The 15,874-nt window shown below is 31.8% G+C and overlaps 1 long non-coding RNA gene across 1 annotated transcript; it reads left to right on the forward strand.

Annotated features, from left to right (window-relative positions):
- Positions 1-4,187: 4,187 nt before the first annotated feature.
- Positions 4,188-5,516, forward strand: LOC143062327 (uncharacterized). Its single transcript, XR_012974690.1, has 3 exons — positions 4,188-4,268; positions 4,389-4,974; positions 5,351-5,516. It is a non-coding gene; the product is annotated as an uncharacterized LOC143062327 (long non-coding RNA).
- Positions 5,517-15,874: the final 10,358 nt, after the last annotated feature.

Raw genomic sequence — 15,874 nt, forward strand, 5'->3', positions numbered from 1 at the left:
TTAGAAACTCTTCTTTTATCTGAAAAAAAAATAAGTTTTTTTCTCTGTGTTCTTTTCAACTGACCATTTTCAATTATCAAAACTCCTGTCAGCAAGGTTTGAAGTTAACAAACTCTCAAGATATATATTAGCAAGAACATTAATTTGTTTAATACTTAATCGCAGAGTGGGCGTTTGTTACTTTTCTTTATTTTTTGACCCGTTGTTTTCCTCTTGCATTCCCTTCATTTATGTAAGAAACTATTTTTAGCAATTATCGGATTTTTATTGCGATGTTATTTCCAATGTCGACTTTCATTGCCAGAAAAGGCATTTGAAAAACCGACGGGTGGTTTGAATATCTAAAAGAAATGTTTTCCGGTGAGACAATACGAAACATACGTGTCATTTAGAATACCTAAATACTTCCGTATTCGAACGTCTGGATATCTGAACATTTTGCAGGTTTTGATTGGTTGTTCCTTCCTTGACATCCAGTGTCAATTACCTCATGCATATTCTGGACGAGAAACCATCTAGTACAATATATTAAAAAAAGAAGTATGAAAGGCCAACCGGAGGGAAGGACGGATTTGTTGTGCGCAGAGAATTATTCTTTTAACAATAAGGCAATTTATAGATACCTCAAAAGGTGCTACGAGAGTTCTGTAATCTGAAAAGAACATGGATATGTCTCTCTACCTCGGATTGGATTTAACCTCAGCATTCCGACCTTACGAGACTAGGTATACATCCACACAGCCAAAATGACGTCCTTATGTCGCAAGTGGTTATAGCTTGCACAAGAAAGTTCCAGGTGACTATATTGTACATCCCAGTCTCAAGTCAACCCTTCGATTTTAAAAGATTTAATTATCCCATTTTTGGGAGATCTCATTTAGACCTACATACCTTAATGTTCCTTCGACACTTCGAAAAAATAGCCAATTTTAACTTCAAGTTTTGCATCTTGATACTTACGTAGGAGTCAACCATCTGTATTAGCGTCCTTGATACCTTTGCGTGAAGTAGTAACTATTTATACAAAAATTGGTATACTTGTTATGATTGCCTATGAGTTAACTATAAATCAAAGTTCAAATGAAGTAAATGTAAGAACATATAGGTAACCGAACGTCTTTTAACAATGAATAAAAAAAACATACCGTATGGTCGTCTTTAAAAGAGCCCAACATAAAAAAATATAAAACAATTCATTAGAGAAAACTAACAACCTAACGGACAAAATCAATAAACGTAGTTACCATTTAAAGCTATATTCAATGATTTTTTTAAGGTAACCTTTTCGAATAAGTATATTTAAAGTATTGATAAGTTTACCCAGATCGTTTCTAAATTTCCGGGCTCGGTTTAATTAGTTTCACAGTTGAAGCATACTACTATTGTGGCTGGCTATACAGTTTGATATTCTAAAGTATAAACACAGAAAATGATCCTTATCATTATTTTCACAAATGTATATCTCGTTCAACTATGAAATGTAGGATTGTGTGCTACAGCCCGTAACAGAGTAGTGATCGAATTCGCGTTTCTTTACCGTCAGAATAAGTTACGTTATCGACAAACTTATTTCAGAAGTGACATAATTCTATTTTCTTCATCGACAAAATATTTCATGTCCAACGTGTAAGTTTTCATTGTTTAAGTCGAAGTTTTTTTAACACAGTAAAACATTTTTTATAACCAACCTCTGTCATTGCGGGCATTTTCATTTTAACGGTAAAGGATCAAATACGGGATCTCCGAAATTTCTATCATTTGTTACGAGGAAATCATTATTCAATCGAACATATGTTTTTGTTCATGACACATATTATGAAATACAAAGGAGGCCCAAGACCACAATTAATGACCCCGCTTTTCGTTATAGTTCCCTTTAATTACAGTGTATTTTTTCTTTATTTTTTTTCTTTCCATTTCTCATATATTTTTTAGTTTTTCTGGGTTGGAAATGAAAGAAGAGAGCTGAAATAAACTTTTGGATGTTTTATTTTAACTGATTTTAATATGGAAAGAGTGATTAGGCAAGGTGCAAAAAGGTGATATTTACAGTTTTCGGAACATCTCTTGACTTGTCCATAGGGGTATGGATGTGTATTGGCTAAATTTGTAAAATACAGCAGAGCAATCTTTCTGAATGTTGGATACATTTTTGGACTACAACTGTACTTTACACACACACACACAAATTGACAAAAAGATTAGGTGCATTTTTTTAATTCAACAAAACGTTATAAAGAACTAATAGAGAATTTAATTGTGGTCTGTGGCCAGGAGTTGAAGTGATCAAATACTTTCGAACTGACGAAAACAAAAATACATAATCTAGAATGTGTGTTCTGTCATAGACAATGGCTTCGTCGTGCGAATCGACGAGATCATGTTACATGTAACTGATCTTAGCTGTAGAAACAGTTGGTGCGACCTCGATAAAATCTTTATCAATTTAATATAAGCGATAAATATTCATGACTACAATGGTAATGAATTTATTGGAGTCACATCCACTGTTTCTACTGTAAACATGAACTCGTCGGTTAGTGCAATGAAGACACTTTTAAAGATTGAGATTGTTGGTTTATTCTTTACACCTTCGAGGTATTAAAATTATTTCAGTGTTTAAAGTTAAATTTATTTTCAAATCTCTTCTGTTTAAAATTGTCGAAACTTCCGTTTAAGATTTCTGTGGTAAACTATCTATTCTATAGTTAATACCATTTTATAAAAAATACCCTTTTGTACAAGAATACTTTCTTTATAGAAGTATAGATCTACTGGTTATAGATTTTGTTTTATAACTTTCATTATTGTGACGACGCGCTATAAAATTCAGATTAATTTATAAATGAAGTTGTGTATTAATTTTTGGTCATAAACACAAATCTTTTAAACAGTTCGACGAGTGCGTCAATGTTACAGTAGTCTGTTTACTGTAAGTTACTAAGCTTGGCCAGATTCATCTGTCATTTATGGAAACTAATTCACCACTTTCTGAGACATTCATTTTTTATTTCACCATCAGACATGGAGCTACATTTGTAACTAAAGGAAAACTCTCAAATTAAAGAAATTTGATATGATATACTGAAACTTTCTTATAATCAATTAAACGACTGCTTTTCTTAGATATGTGATTTTTCATGGTCAAACTTTTTCATTTTTAACGGATATTTTGAGATTTTTTATTGTAAAAAAAAATGGTGTTTTTTAAAGAATTTAAAACTTTCTTATAATCAATTAAACGACTGCTTTTCTTAGATATGTGATTTTTCATGGTCAAACTTTTTCATTTTTAACGGATATTTTGAGATTTTTTATTGTAAAAAAATGGTGTTTTTTAAAGAATTTAAAACTTCATGAACATGTACAGGAAGCTGAATTATTGCACATCTATGTACTACTTAAAATTGTACGTCGATCTGTTGCGTCCTTAAAATGTTCTGACCGTCCTAAGATTTAAAGATTTAATGTACGGAAATGTTCTCTGTGTGTGCCATTGAAAGAAATAGTTTTGCTCGGTATTTTGTCATATTAAAACAAATTCTCAACAAAATTTTCCCGTTTAAACTTTACTAGAAAAAAAATTGGCATGTGAAACGGACGACGACATATTCTAACAGAAGTACAAATACCAGTCCTCCCTTTTGTGTATACATATGAGAAAACATTTCAAAGTTATCGATTGAATTCAAATCCATCACACATACGGTACACATTGTAGTCCGAAAAAATAAAGGACTTCATTCCTATCAAACACCTTTTTAATTGTTTACTAGTATATTTCTTTAAGTTTTGGGTAAAATTGTAAAGGAAATAATATTATCAAGACGTCCTTCCATAAATCTTTTTTTTTTCTGTTCTGACTTTGAAGAAATGACTACTTTTCGCCCAATCGAAATGGTGCATGGACATATTTTGTTTCATATTATTAGAATTATTTTCAATATTATCGGTATTAAACTTGGTTATAGACGCATGAAAGTTTGTCAGCATTGTCAATCTTTTTAACGTTAAAGTACCAATAGTTCGGTCACTACTCAATTAAGTTTGTCGATAACGTAGCTAATTTTGACGGTAAAGAAACATCAATTCGATCACTTCTCTGTTACGGGCTTTATGTAGAACATATACAACACGATTAATGATAGGTCAATGTTTAACGAATGTAAAAGAATTCATCACATAAGTATAAACAAATTTTACATGAAAAACAAATAAATGTACACCTTTTATAGCATTGTTTAAATTTCTCTCTTAATCTTTTGAAGGTAAGTTATTTAATATTATCAAGATTTGCTGCTATAACTGTTTTACTTAGTATTTGTAATTAGCATATTTGTTAAAGCTATTTATATTGCTTTAATATTTTCTATTTGTATTTTGATCAGGTTCGTCAAGATAAAAGATGATTTTTTCATTAATCTTGTTAATATCTTGCGTTACAAAATCTAGAACACTGCTTCTTCTCGGCAGCAGAAATGGTAATACTACCGAACATGAAAGAAATGGTGAATATACCACAAAACTACGTCTGAACAATAGTTACATGAACAGTATAACACCGACTACGAGTTCGTCCTTATATGATGGGAACAAACTTTTGACGACGAGTATGCTTTCAAATACGATACATTCTACAGAAAATATACCAGCAAATATTTACCAAACCATGACAGCTCGATGGATTGACAACAAAACTAGGTCATACATGAATGTGATTCCACAGTCTACATGGAAATATCAGACAGAAACAATCAGTCAAAATACAATGACAGAGACACTGTTAACAAGCATAATATCTGAAATCAACGACACAGTTAGTAGTGAAAGGACAAATACACACCAAGCAGTACGTATAAAACCTAGAAGATCTTCTGTAATACAGCACTCGGTGGTCGTCACAACAGAAAACACTCCCGGTGTTGGTAAATTAGGACAACAGATTATAAACTGTGATTTATTAAGAAACCTAGGGTATGTACATGTGTAATTGAGTTGTTTTAAGTAAGCATGATACTGGTGTTTTACATGTGTATAATCCATTTCAGATATCTCGAAATGTTTGTCATGAATTTTCATTAAAATATTCTTTTAATTTCGATCAACATAAATATATTTTTCAATAGTAATTTAATAATCATCGTAGAAATCCATTTTAACAATATATTAATGCCTTGATTTTAATTCAATGTGACTGTATTTTTTGAAAAAAATAAGGAAAACAATAAAAATAAAAATGTTGTAGTCGATAGCTATACAGCACAGCAGTACACGTTAAAAAGGTTTAAAAAAAAAAAAAACAACTGAGGCTTTACTTAAATGATCTATTATTGTTCTTTTTATATTTCAGTTTCAACCATCCTGTATGTAATCCCGGACAATGGACATAAAGTATGAATGATCAAAGCTATTACCAGTAATACACAGTCTACGGAACTTAACATATTTACACAGAAAACTTATGCATTATCATTAAAAAAAAAATCCGCTTTTACATTAAAACAATATACATACTATTGTTCATGCATCTTTTAAATTAAACACACGTTCAGTGCAATTCTTTTCTTTCAAAGACAATCTTGATTTGTTATGAAAGTTGTTTATGTATTTAAAATCTTTTGTATTTTGTAGAATCTACATAACTTACCCTCCGATAGAATATAGGTTAGGAATCTCCATCTCGTTCGGTGTTTCAATAAATACTCAAAAGCCAAAATCTTTCAAAACTACAGCTTTAAGCATTTTGTGCCTTAAAATTTTTTTTTTATTTTTTAAAAAAATATTATAATTATACAAATCCATGTTGTTATTATCTAGAATAGAATATATCGTTAATTCTAGTTGAGGTTGAAAAAAGAATCGACCTCTATTCAGACACCTTGGTCCAACACCCCATTTGTCCAACAAATACATAGTTCGACATATGTCGGAGAGTCGGTAGACTTTTCTCTCTGCTGAGTAAAAAGAAACGGTATAGACAACACTTCCATCTGGCATGTGAATAATATCATACATGATCCTATAAATATTAGAGAATCCACAACCTTACAATCATTTGCCTCTACAAATACAAATTTTGCAGTACCTAGCTATGCCATACAAAACTTCTCATCTAAAATGGAATTTAAATGATTGATTGATGTTTCGCAAGGTACCTTGGACAATATTTCATTCATTTTTCGGACAAAAATCAAAATAATAAACGCAATAGGTAAGTCCTGTAATAAGGAAAACCCCAAAAATTTGAACCGCGACTGGAAAATTATGTTATATTTGAGATGGACAGAAATTAAGTTATCCAATAGCATACTTCAAAGAAGAGTTGTTGGAAGAGTTCATAAAGTCAACAGATCATGACACTACACATCTAAATCTGATCGGAGGTTTCTACGTATTTTTATATCCGACAAAGCCAAATATCCATAGTATCGTTGCACAATCGATAACCAATAGTTGATTCTTTTATGTTTATTTCGTTAAGGTTTTTGTTATTTAATTAGCTACTCAATTCAAAACGTATAGCATTTGTACATAGTTTTACCTTTCATTCGCAACTTGACGTTTAATAAACACAAAGCTATCAATCATGTTAGAGCGGCTGGGAGTGTAATTTGATGGGAGTGTTGGAATTCTTTTTATTGCATACTAGTATTCATTTAAAATGTTAGACTCTTAAAAAAAAATAACAAAAAATAAACTCTTTAAAAGAAATAATGCGTTATCGGTGTTGTATTTCTAATAAATCCCGTAATCGATATTTGATACATATTTTAGGCGATTGAAGAGAATAAGCAAACACAATGTGTGAACATGATTCTGTTCAGCATACAAGGATAGTGACACACGAATGAAATTTAAAGTTTGCATATATACAGTAATGTAGTGTACAGTAAAGTTTCAACTCTCTCAGGCAAAGTTGATTTTAGGTGAATTTTGGCTATTTATTTTAGGTATTTTGTTATATAGCTCTTTAACTATTTCGGTACATCATCAGATTTCAAATGTTTGGCTTTGAGCATTCCCGATGAAGGTAAATCCAGAAAAACGCTTCGGATGCATGCAATTATTAAACATATTGTTTTCATTTTTTTACAAACACAAAATTTTTATGCATATTCCATGAGCTGCTAAAAGCGGGCTTATCATTTGCACCACTAGTCGTTCCGTATTTACTCCTGTTTTTAAATGGCGGTTGATTGACAAAGAAGTAGCAAATACCAAAATCGAGTGTATGAATGGGCCGGAAATCGAATTCACGCCATCTTGTTTTATGATTACGACTCATATGCTTGCTTATGCAAATAATCTGGACTTATGTTCTTGACCGAAAATATAAATAGTAATGACAAGGAAGACAGAGAAATCTTAAAAGAAACATAAGAAATAGTCGTCTTATAGTCAGTGCTATATGATGCACATAGCCTTTTACTTTTACATTATGTAAACTCATAATTAATGTTTTTGGCAAGTAAGCCTGTCATGGACATTATTCATTCGCATAATGCATGTCAAAATCACGTTTATATGACTTTATCTTAGGTTATAAATTCCAAAATATTTACCAACCTTTGCATAATATAATTTGATTAGCTTCTTAGATCCTTCTACTCCAAAGGATAACTGAAAGATGATAAAGAAGAATGGTAATCTTTTCGTCTTCTTCCAGACGACAGTACAATCCTTGCCAAAGTGAGGTTTCCCTTTTGCTGTGCTGGATTTGTAAATTCACAGTCACTTACAGTCGCAATGGAGACATAAATTCGATGCCTAGTGTTAAAAGAGTGACACACTATTTTCACTAGAATACAAGAACCACTACATCAACTCTTTGATGAGTCCGTAGGTGACCTGCTTTGTGGCAATCTTTCTTTCTCTATTCAAATAAACTCATCATAGATACCAGGATAAAAAAATTATATTTACGCCAGACGCGCGTTTCGTCTACAAAAGACTCGTCAGTGACGATCGAATAAAAAAATGTTTAAAAGGCCAAATAAAGTACAAAGTTGAAGAGTATTGAGGACCAAACATTCAAAAGATCATCATTTCATACGGCAATTTTATTTAGAAGTTGCAAAAAGTAAAATAACAAAAATATCGAACTTCGAGGAAATGTCTAAACGAAAAATCCATAAACAAATTGAAAAACCTGTCTCTTTGACACATTCCCGATTCCATTCTCAATTTTATTTAGAAGTGGTAAAAAGGTAAATTACAAAAATACCGAACTCCGAGGAAATTTCTAAACGGAAAGTCCATAAGCAAATAGTAAAATTCATCAAAAGCAGCTATAAATTAAATACATCTCCGTGTGCTGGATTCGAGAACCAGATTATTGCCGTAAAAAGTGGAAAGTATCCGTAGCCATCTTATATTCACAGATATTACATACAATCGTTCAAATGATGATGACGTCCGTAAAACTATCAAGGAAAACATTTATTTAACGTAACGTTCTAAACTATTGGTTCGATAGCTGCTTATTAAATTCCATATCATACGTGTATGAATTCATTAACTTTTAAGAAATGTAGCTAAAGCTCCCCCAGACAAAGTTATTGTGCGATGTATTTGACAATGATTTAAGATTCATTTTCTTGTCATAAGGCTCATTAACATGTTCGGTTCTTATCCACCCATGACTATCAAAACATTCGGATTTCAGCGTTCCTAATCAAGGAGAATCCAGAATTCAGCGCTTTATCTTGTGCTATTTTAATTTTTTTGTAAGAAAAAACCTTTAGTTAAATGATCTCATTCTTAAGATCATGAGAATTGCTTTATATTGTTTATAGAAAAACTGTTAAACAAACTTTACATATGAACAGATCATCAATCCAAAAACGACAACGCAGCAAATCGTATTTCTTTTAAGGATTAAACAATTCTAACTTGATCCTTTGACCTACGATAATGTTAATTAGGGAAAAGCAGCTCGAAACTCTTCATAGAAAAAACAAAGGAAAAGCAGTATAAGTTATTGAAACTAAATCAGTGCATTCACAACAACAAAAAAAGGAACGTAACAGAACTTTTTTTGTCTGAAAAATCATTCGATTCCACGTATCATTTTTTCGTGACAATTACCGATTTTTAAAACTGATGGTAAGGTTTAAATTGAACAATCCACAATACATGGTCGCAATACACGTTATTTGTTAAATACTTTATCATAGGATGGTTATTGTTTGTAAAAATCTAATTATCAACCTAGTAGATCAACTCATCATAGATACCAGGACTAAATTCCGTATACACGCCAGACGCGCGTTTCGTCTACAAAAGACTCATCAGTGACGCTCGAATCCGAAAAAGTTAAAAAGACCAAATAAAGTACGAAGTTCGGCATTTTTTTGTTTACATGAAGTAACATCGAGATGCTCATATTATAAATTAACTGTTTATTAAACTTTAAATTTTACTTGGAGATTTCTACCCAACGAATAGATTATCTTAGCTATATTTGGCAATTTTGAAATTGATGGTTATCAACGTTGTTCTATTTTGTACTTGTTTTTAGCCTGTTTAACACTTAGACTCGAGCGTCACTGATGAGTCTTGTAAAGACGAAACGCGAGTCTGGTGTAAAAGAAAATTAATCCTGATATTTTATATGAGTTTATTCTTAATTTGTTAAACAAAATCATTCTTAACCTCTCCTTTCACTTTATTTATTTCATAAATCCTCTTGAAATATTATCAAATTTGTATTATCATCTTATTATCAGTGACCAGTTTCAATGTCATAAAATTGATTGAAAAAGTGATAGGAGGTCTGAGTGTATAAGTTTTATATATTCTGGTTATATAATACGAATTATGCGAGTTTTGCTTTGTATTACTAATGTGCTTCCGTATTGAAGTACCTGGAAGTTACATAACTACTTACATATACTTATGTAAAATGTTTTGATTGATAGTTTATTCTTGATAATCCAGTGGCAATTATCGCATGCATATTGATGTTATGAAACCGCATTAACAATAAATACATTAGATGCGATCTAGAAGGTAGGCGGACAGGAATTAAGGATGGTTTTTATGGATAGGAAGATAGGCTTGCAACAAGTCACTGAAAGACACACAAGTAGTTGTTGCAATGGTTTTTCAATGTGCAGGGAACGTGCCACTCTCTCAATACGGGGCATCGGATTTAAATTCCAAATTCGAATCGGACATGGCTGCGTAGTTATAACCCACTGAGACAAAGAGAAACTCCAATTTGCACGGGTTTTATAGTCGAAACGGTAGAATTACAGGTTACAATATATATATTTCTTCATTTTATTGAACCCTTGATTTTAGAAAGTTTGTACGATCCATTAATAATTAAATAACTATTTTTTACTGGTTATATCTTTAAATCTTATGTAGACCTGCCCACCCTAGAGTACATTGTATACTTTGAAAAAAGCAGTGAAGCTTCACAGTTGCATCATTATACTGACGTCTGGTCGTAGGAGTCTGTGCTTTTGTCAACCACTACCAATTCCAATACAATGGACGACGTCGCAGTACTCTATGATTACAAGTCTCATTGGGGGGATTCCGATCCCGGATCCCGCTTACTATTTTGTCAGATTCCCGTATCCCGCTTACACTATGTACGTAAGCAATTCTCATTTTTTCGGTCATTTCCCGAGTCCCTCTAGACCTCATTTCCCGTTTTGACGACACAATAATTTGATTTTCACGTGTCACGCTTACAAAAAATCGGCAATCCCGCTTCACGCTTAGACCCCAATGAGACCCACCTATTAACTTGGGCTTGCAATGGTAACTTTCTAGTTTGACAATTATAGCATACTACTCTTGTGCATACCGTCTAGTCTAGGATTCAAACCATACCACTGTAGTTTCAAGAGTAGCAACTTTTTATTTTTATACTTGAAAGAAAATTGCACATTCTGGTTGATGGTTACAAGTTCAGAGTCAACAAGTAGCAGTGTAGATTCTCATGCCTTAGTATACACATACACGGCTGTAGATATAATAAGTGATATGGTGTGATACTGGCCCCTACGAATCCATAGAAAATAAGTTAAACCCATGGGAGGTAAGGTCAGGAGCCGTAACCCTTATGGATTTTACTTACCCTCTATAAACAACGGTAAAACGAATTTATCGCAATCGGAAATTTTAAGGTCAAATTGTATAATAATAAACAAGAGAATACGGGAATGACGTCACCATTAATGCGAATCAAGTCTTGGGATTTGTTTTTTGTTTTGTTTGTGTAAAAAAAAAAGAAATTCTTGTTGTTTTTCTATTTCTCTTTTTAAATATGGGGTTTAATCTCAACCATGCAACAAAGGTTTACACCAGTAACATTTAAGGGAAAATATCAGTTACAAGGCAATTGCAATAAACAGAAAAATGGAATTTAAAAATTGTGAAAGCGCAAACAATGACTAAAATTTATTTGGAAACATCAGTATACCTTAACAAACCTAGGTTAAGAGAGGTAAACAAAGAAATACTTTTTAACTGAATTTGGCCTTCTACAGAAAAAAAATAAAAAAATGATTTTCATTGTGTTCATGATTTTTTTTCAGAACCTTCCTCCGTTTAAATATTTTTTTTCTTATGAAAAAGACTGCAAAAAAAATTTCTTATCATGTGGAACAGAAATTGAAAAATTTCCATAAAATTTTCATAAAATTCATTTGAATTCTTTAATAGATTTTATTATTTAGTTTTTTGGTATTTTTTATCTTTCCAGCATTTTGAATTTTGTCTTGGTTATTCCATATTTTTAAGACAAAGAATATTTGTTGAAATGGTCATTTTATGACCGTCAGATATGGTTTCATAAGCAGTCTTTTAAAGTAGCCCTGATGTATGACACAGACTTGTATACGGATAGTATTTTCCGTTTGTATCATTCTTTTTCAATGGAATGTCAATTATCATAGTTGGAAACAGGAGATGTTTATAAGAGTTGCAGTTTTAAGTATGGTCTAAATGTCATATCATGCTGGAGATTCGGGATGCTTTTAAATATTTCTGGATCAAACACTATAACAGGAACATACAAAATGATAAGGTATAAATAGAAATCTTATCTTAATCTTAAGACTGGACAGATGTTTATAATCTGCTGTTTCACTGTCTCGTCTGTTATAAATAGTTTCAACATTCTCAAATTCAGCAGTGCAAATTTTTGTTTTCAAGCAGGTGACAGCATAATTTTTTTTCCCAGCTACAGTGCAAAATCTTAAAACATTTCGGTCAGCTAGTCCATCAAAATATATTTTTCAAAATAATCCCAGGACGGACCCCCCCCCCCCCCCCCGAGATATGAAAATGGTATGGGTGTTGGCTTATTAGGATTTACTGACATCTGTTTTATTTGTTATTAAAACCAGTTTAGTTGTAACTTGTAAAAACTTTCAAATTTTTTATGTGTATTTTGTAAGGTTGATCATGATAACTCAAATGATTTCAATAGTACTATTATGTAACTTAAATGTGTAATAACAAAAATCGTTCGAATACATTTTTAAAAAGAGAAGTAGTGCATTGATTTCAAACAAATGTGACTTTGTTCTTCCGAAAAGGTAATATGGTCAAAATGGTAATACCGAATGTGTATGATTTTCTCTCTTTATAGCTAACTACATCCAAACAATTTTAAAAACGTCTTGCAAAACGGGACTTGAATTCAATGATCTATATTGTTCCATTTTTATTTCAGTTTCAACCATCCTGCATGTAGTCCTGGTCAATGGACATAAGAATGATCAAAACTATTATCAGGAATATACACTATACTGAACTTGACATATTAGTAATACTATTTCAATTGTATAACACTTTAGAGACTATATTAAAGGATTTTGAAACAATCATCCATGCATCCATAAATCAAGCAAGTGTTCAGTGTAATACTTTCATTTCCAAAATTGATGCTGTTTGAAAAGTTGTTAATGTTATGATTTTGTAACCTGTGGATAACACATAACTAAACCTTCAATGAAATATTCATAAAAATGTCCTTCTGATTCTTTGGCAAATACTCGAAAGGTAAAACTCTTTAACAATTTCAATGAATAATAATGTTCATATATACAATACAAATTTGTAATTATCTGTAGAAGAAGATATAAATCTAGTGGAGATTGAAAAAGACCTTTTCGAAAATAAACCTAGTGTAAAATCAAATCAGATATAATTTGTACTACCTTATTGGTCTTTCGGTATAAAGTAACGTAATTAGTTATATTTAGTGGAATACCTCAATAATAGCTTGAACATTTTGTTGTTCAAATGTTTTGCAATGGTTTACATATACCATATCAATTGTTTATCGGTAATGTATCCTATCCGATAAACTGACATTTGTTTAATCCCTAGTTAGATTGGTAAATTATTGATCAGCTTTGACGTCTAAATGCCCTGACAAACTGGATTGAAAGATTCGTTCGCGTCAGTCATTATTTGGATTCATTTAAGACGACTCGCTTCTAAATGAGGTCAGTAAAGAAAGTCGGCTTACGTGCAAGAGGTCAAGGATTAGATAGACGATCTGGTCAAATCAAGACTTGAAAATTTGCACTTGCTGCTTCTTCGCTACGCATACAAAATTTAGGGTAAGACCAAAGTCTGGTCGACTCGGAATCAGAGTATTGTGGCTTGAAAGGAAATGGGTTTACTAAAAGATTCAAACAAAATTTCTTGACTAAATAGAACTACATGTTCTTTAATCAGTTATACATTAGTGATGAATGGCATTTCCGCCATCTTGGATCACAAAATAGTCTTGGACACGTATTTGTCAAAGATTTTGTCTCATCATACATTTGGTCATTCTATATAATGTGTAAATATAGATTTTTTGTTTTAATACTTTGCTTCGGATAATTAAATTTTGTAAAGGATTGCATAGTTAAATTTTCTGTTTTGTATTATAGCAATACAAACAACATTTTATAAAGCTACATTTGTATCTGATGCAGTATTCTGTTAAAAAAAATTCTCCATGATATTGCTTTCTCGTTTATAATCCATACACAATTTGGCAACCTGTATATAATTTAAAAAAAAGGTTATCTGTACAATATGTTTTTATAAGTGTAAATATAATATGATATAAATGTTTTTCCTATTGAAAACTATCACCAAGATATGTTTGATATCCAACAATCCTCATATTAAAAAGTAAAATCACTAAAATACTGAACTCCGAGGAATGTCACATATTCTGATGCAGATGAAATACAGTTGATAGATAGGAAAAACCGTATAGCGGGTTATTTTCGCGATTTTTTTAGAAAAAGGTATAGGAAATAATTTTTATCAACACCTTTGCATGTACACTTTTAAATTGGCGGAATTTATTTTTGCGATTTTGTTCTATCCGCGAAAATAAGCGAAAAATTACGCCCCGCGATAATATACCGCTCTACAGTTTTTAATCTACGATTTTTTTTAGCTCAACAGCGAAGTTGTACTAACCATTAGCAACACAACAGGTGCCACAGGTAGACCAAAGGAGTAAGTTCTGTAAGGACCACATTTGACCACGATTTATAAAGTTCATTGTTACAAGATAAAGCCTGTTTTCTGATAAATGTAAGTTAAATAGAACTTGATAGGTGAAACTTTTATTTCTAAGCGGTGATTTTTACATCTCAAATAGCCGAAGATAAGAGATTTTGACGAAATTTGTCAAGTTGGTCGGATTTCAATCCAATTTACTACCAGGATATATAGAGCCGACAAATTTAATATGCATGTAAGACATGTAAAATGTCTTTACAAACATTATTTTAAAATTGTCCTTTTTCGTATGTGAGTTAACCATGATGTGTTACAGATGGAGTGTAAGTTTCGTTCTGCGCTACTGATATTTGCCAAAATGACAGGTTTTGGACTTCAAAAATCACAGTTATACAGACTTTTTTCTATACGACTTCAGATTTTGTGCTGATTTTTTATATGTGGGTATACAATGATGAGTTACAGATCAGGTTATTTTTTCGTTCCGCTATGCCGATTTTTATGTCGTTTAAACACGTGTTGTTAGATCTGAAGAACATCCAAATCTTTTTTGTTGATAGTTTGAATTTTACTTCTCAGTGATCAAGGAATTTTATCAAACTAAACTAGCATTTGTCTTGAGTGCTTGATATTACTATGTAGATACTATCCATGCATGTTTGTGTCCACATGTGTTGTTGAAAGTGCAGATTTTTCGAATATCTTTTAGTGGAACGGTGCTATTCGTATAGTTCTGACACACCGAGTTTCATTTATAGGTTATTTTTGATACATTGAACGCCTACCAGTTTGATCTTGAATACATGCAATAGAAAGGGAGAAAAAAAAACATGCTGATGTTAACCTTTATTTCATTTTTATAGAAGTGATGGTAATTCCATCTGTCATGCCATCACACGATACAAAGAAAAAGAAATTAGTGCCATGCGAACAATGATTCTAGAATAGATATAATGAAAACAGAATATATTCTGCCTAGACGTAGGTTTGAGACGGCAACTGTATACAGGGTGAAAAGATTGCACGACAAAACTTCAATAACCACGAGCAAAGGGCTTAGAAAACCGACAAAGTTAACGTGTGATCGATTCAGGTTATATAAGAATTTCACAACTGACATAATTTATATTGTGCTGATTCGATTCTTACGCAATAATTAACATTGACCGAACCAGTAAGTGGTATTTTGTGTTTTATAAAATGATCACGATAAACCAAAATCAATTGAGGCTTCAAATATTTGAACGTAAAGGTTTTACCTATAGAAATGAATCCCCGCAAACAAAGTCACATTGCCTGAGTATTACTGTATCAATATAATCCATTATACAGTGATTGTTTTGCACTTTTCTTAGCAATTAATGTCATTGAT

The sequence above is a fragment of the Mytilus galloprovincialis genome, chromosome 2 (assembly GCF_965363235.1).
Source record: "Mytilus galloprovincialis chromosome 2, xbMytGall1.hap1.1, whole genome shotgun sequence".
Taxonomy (NCBI): Eukaryota; Metazoa; Mollusca; class Bivalvia; order Mytilida; family Mytilidae; genus Mytilus; species Mytilus galloprovincialis.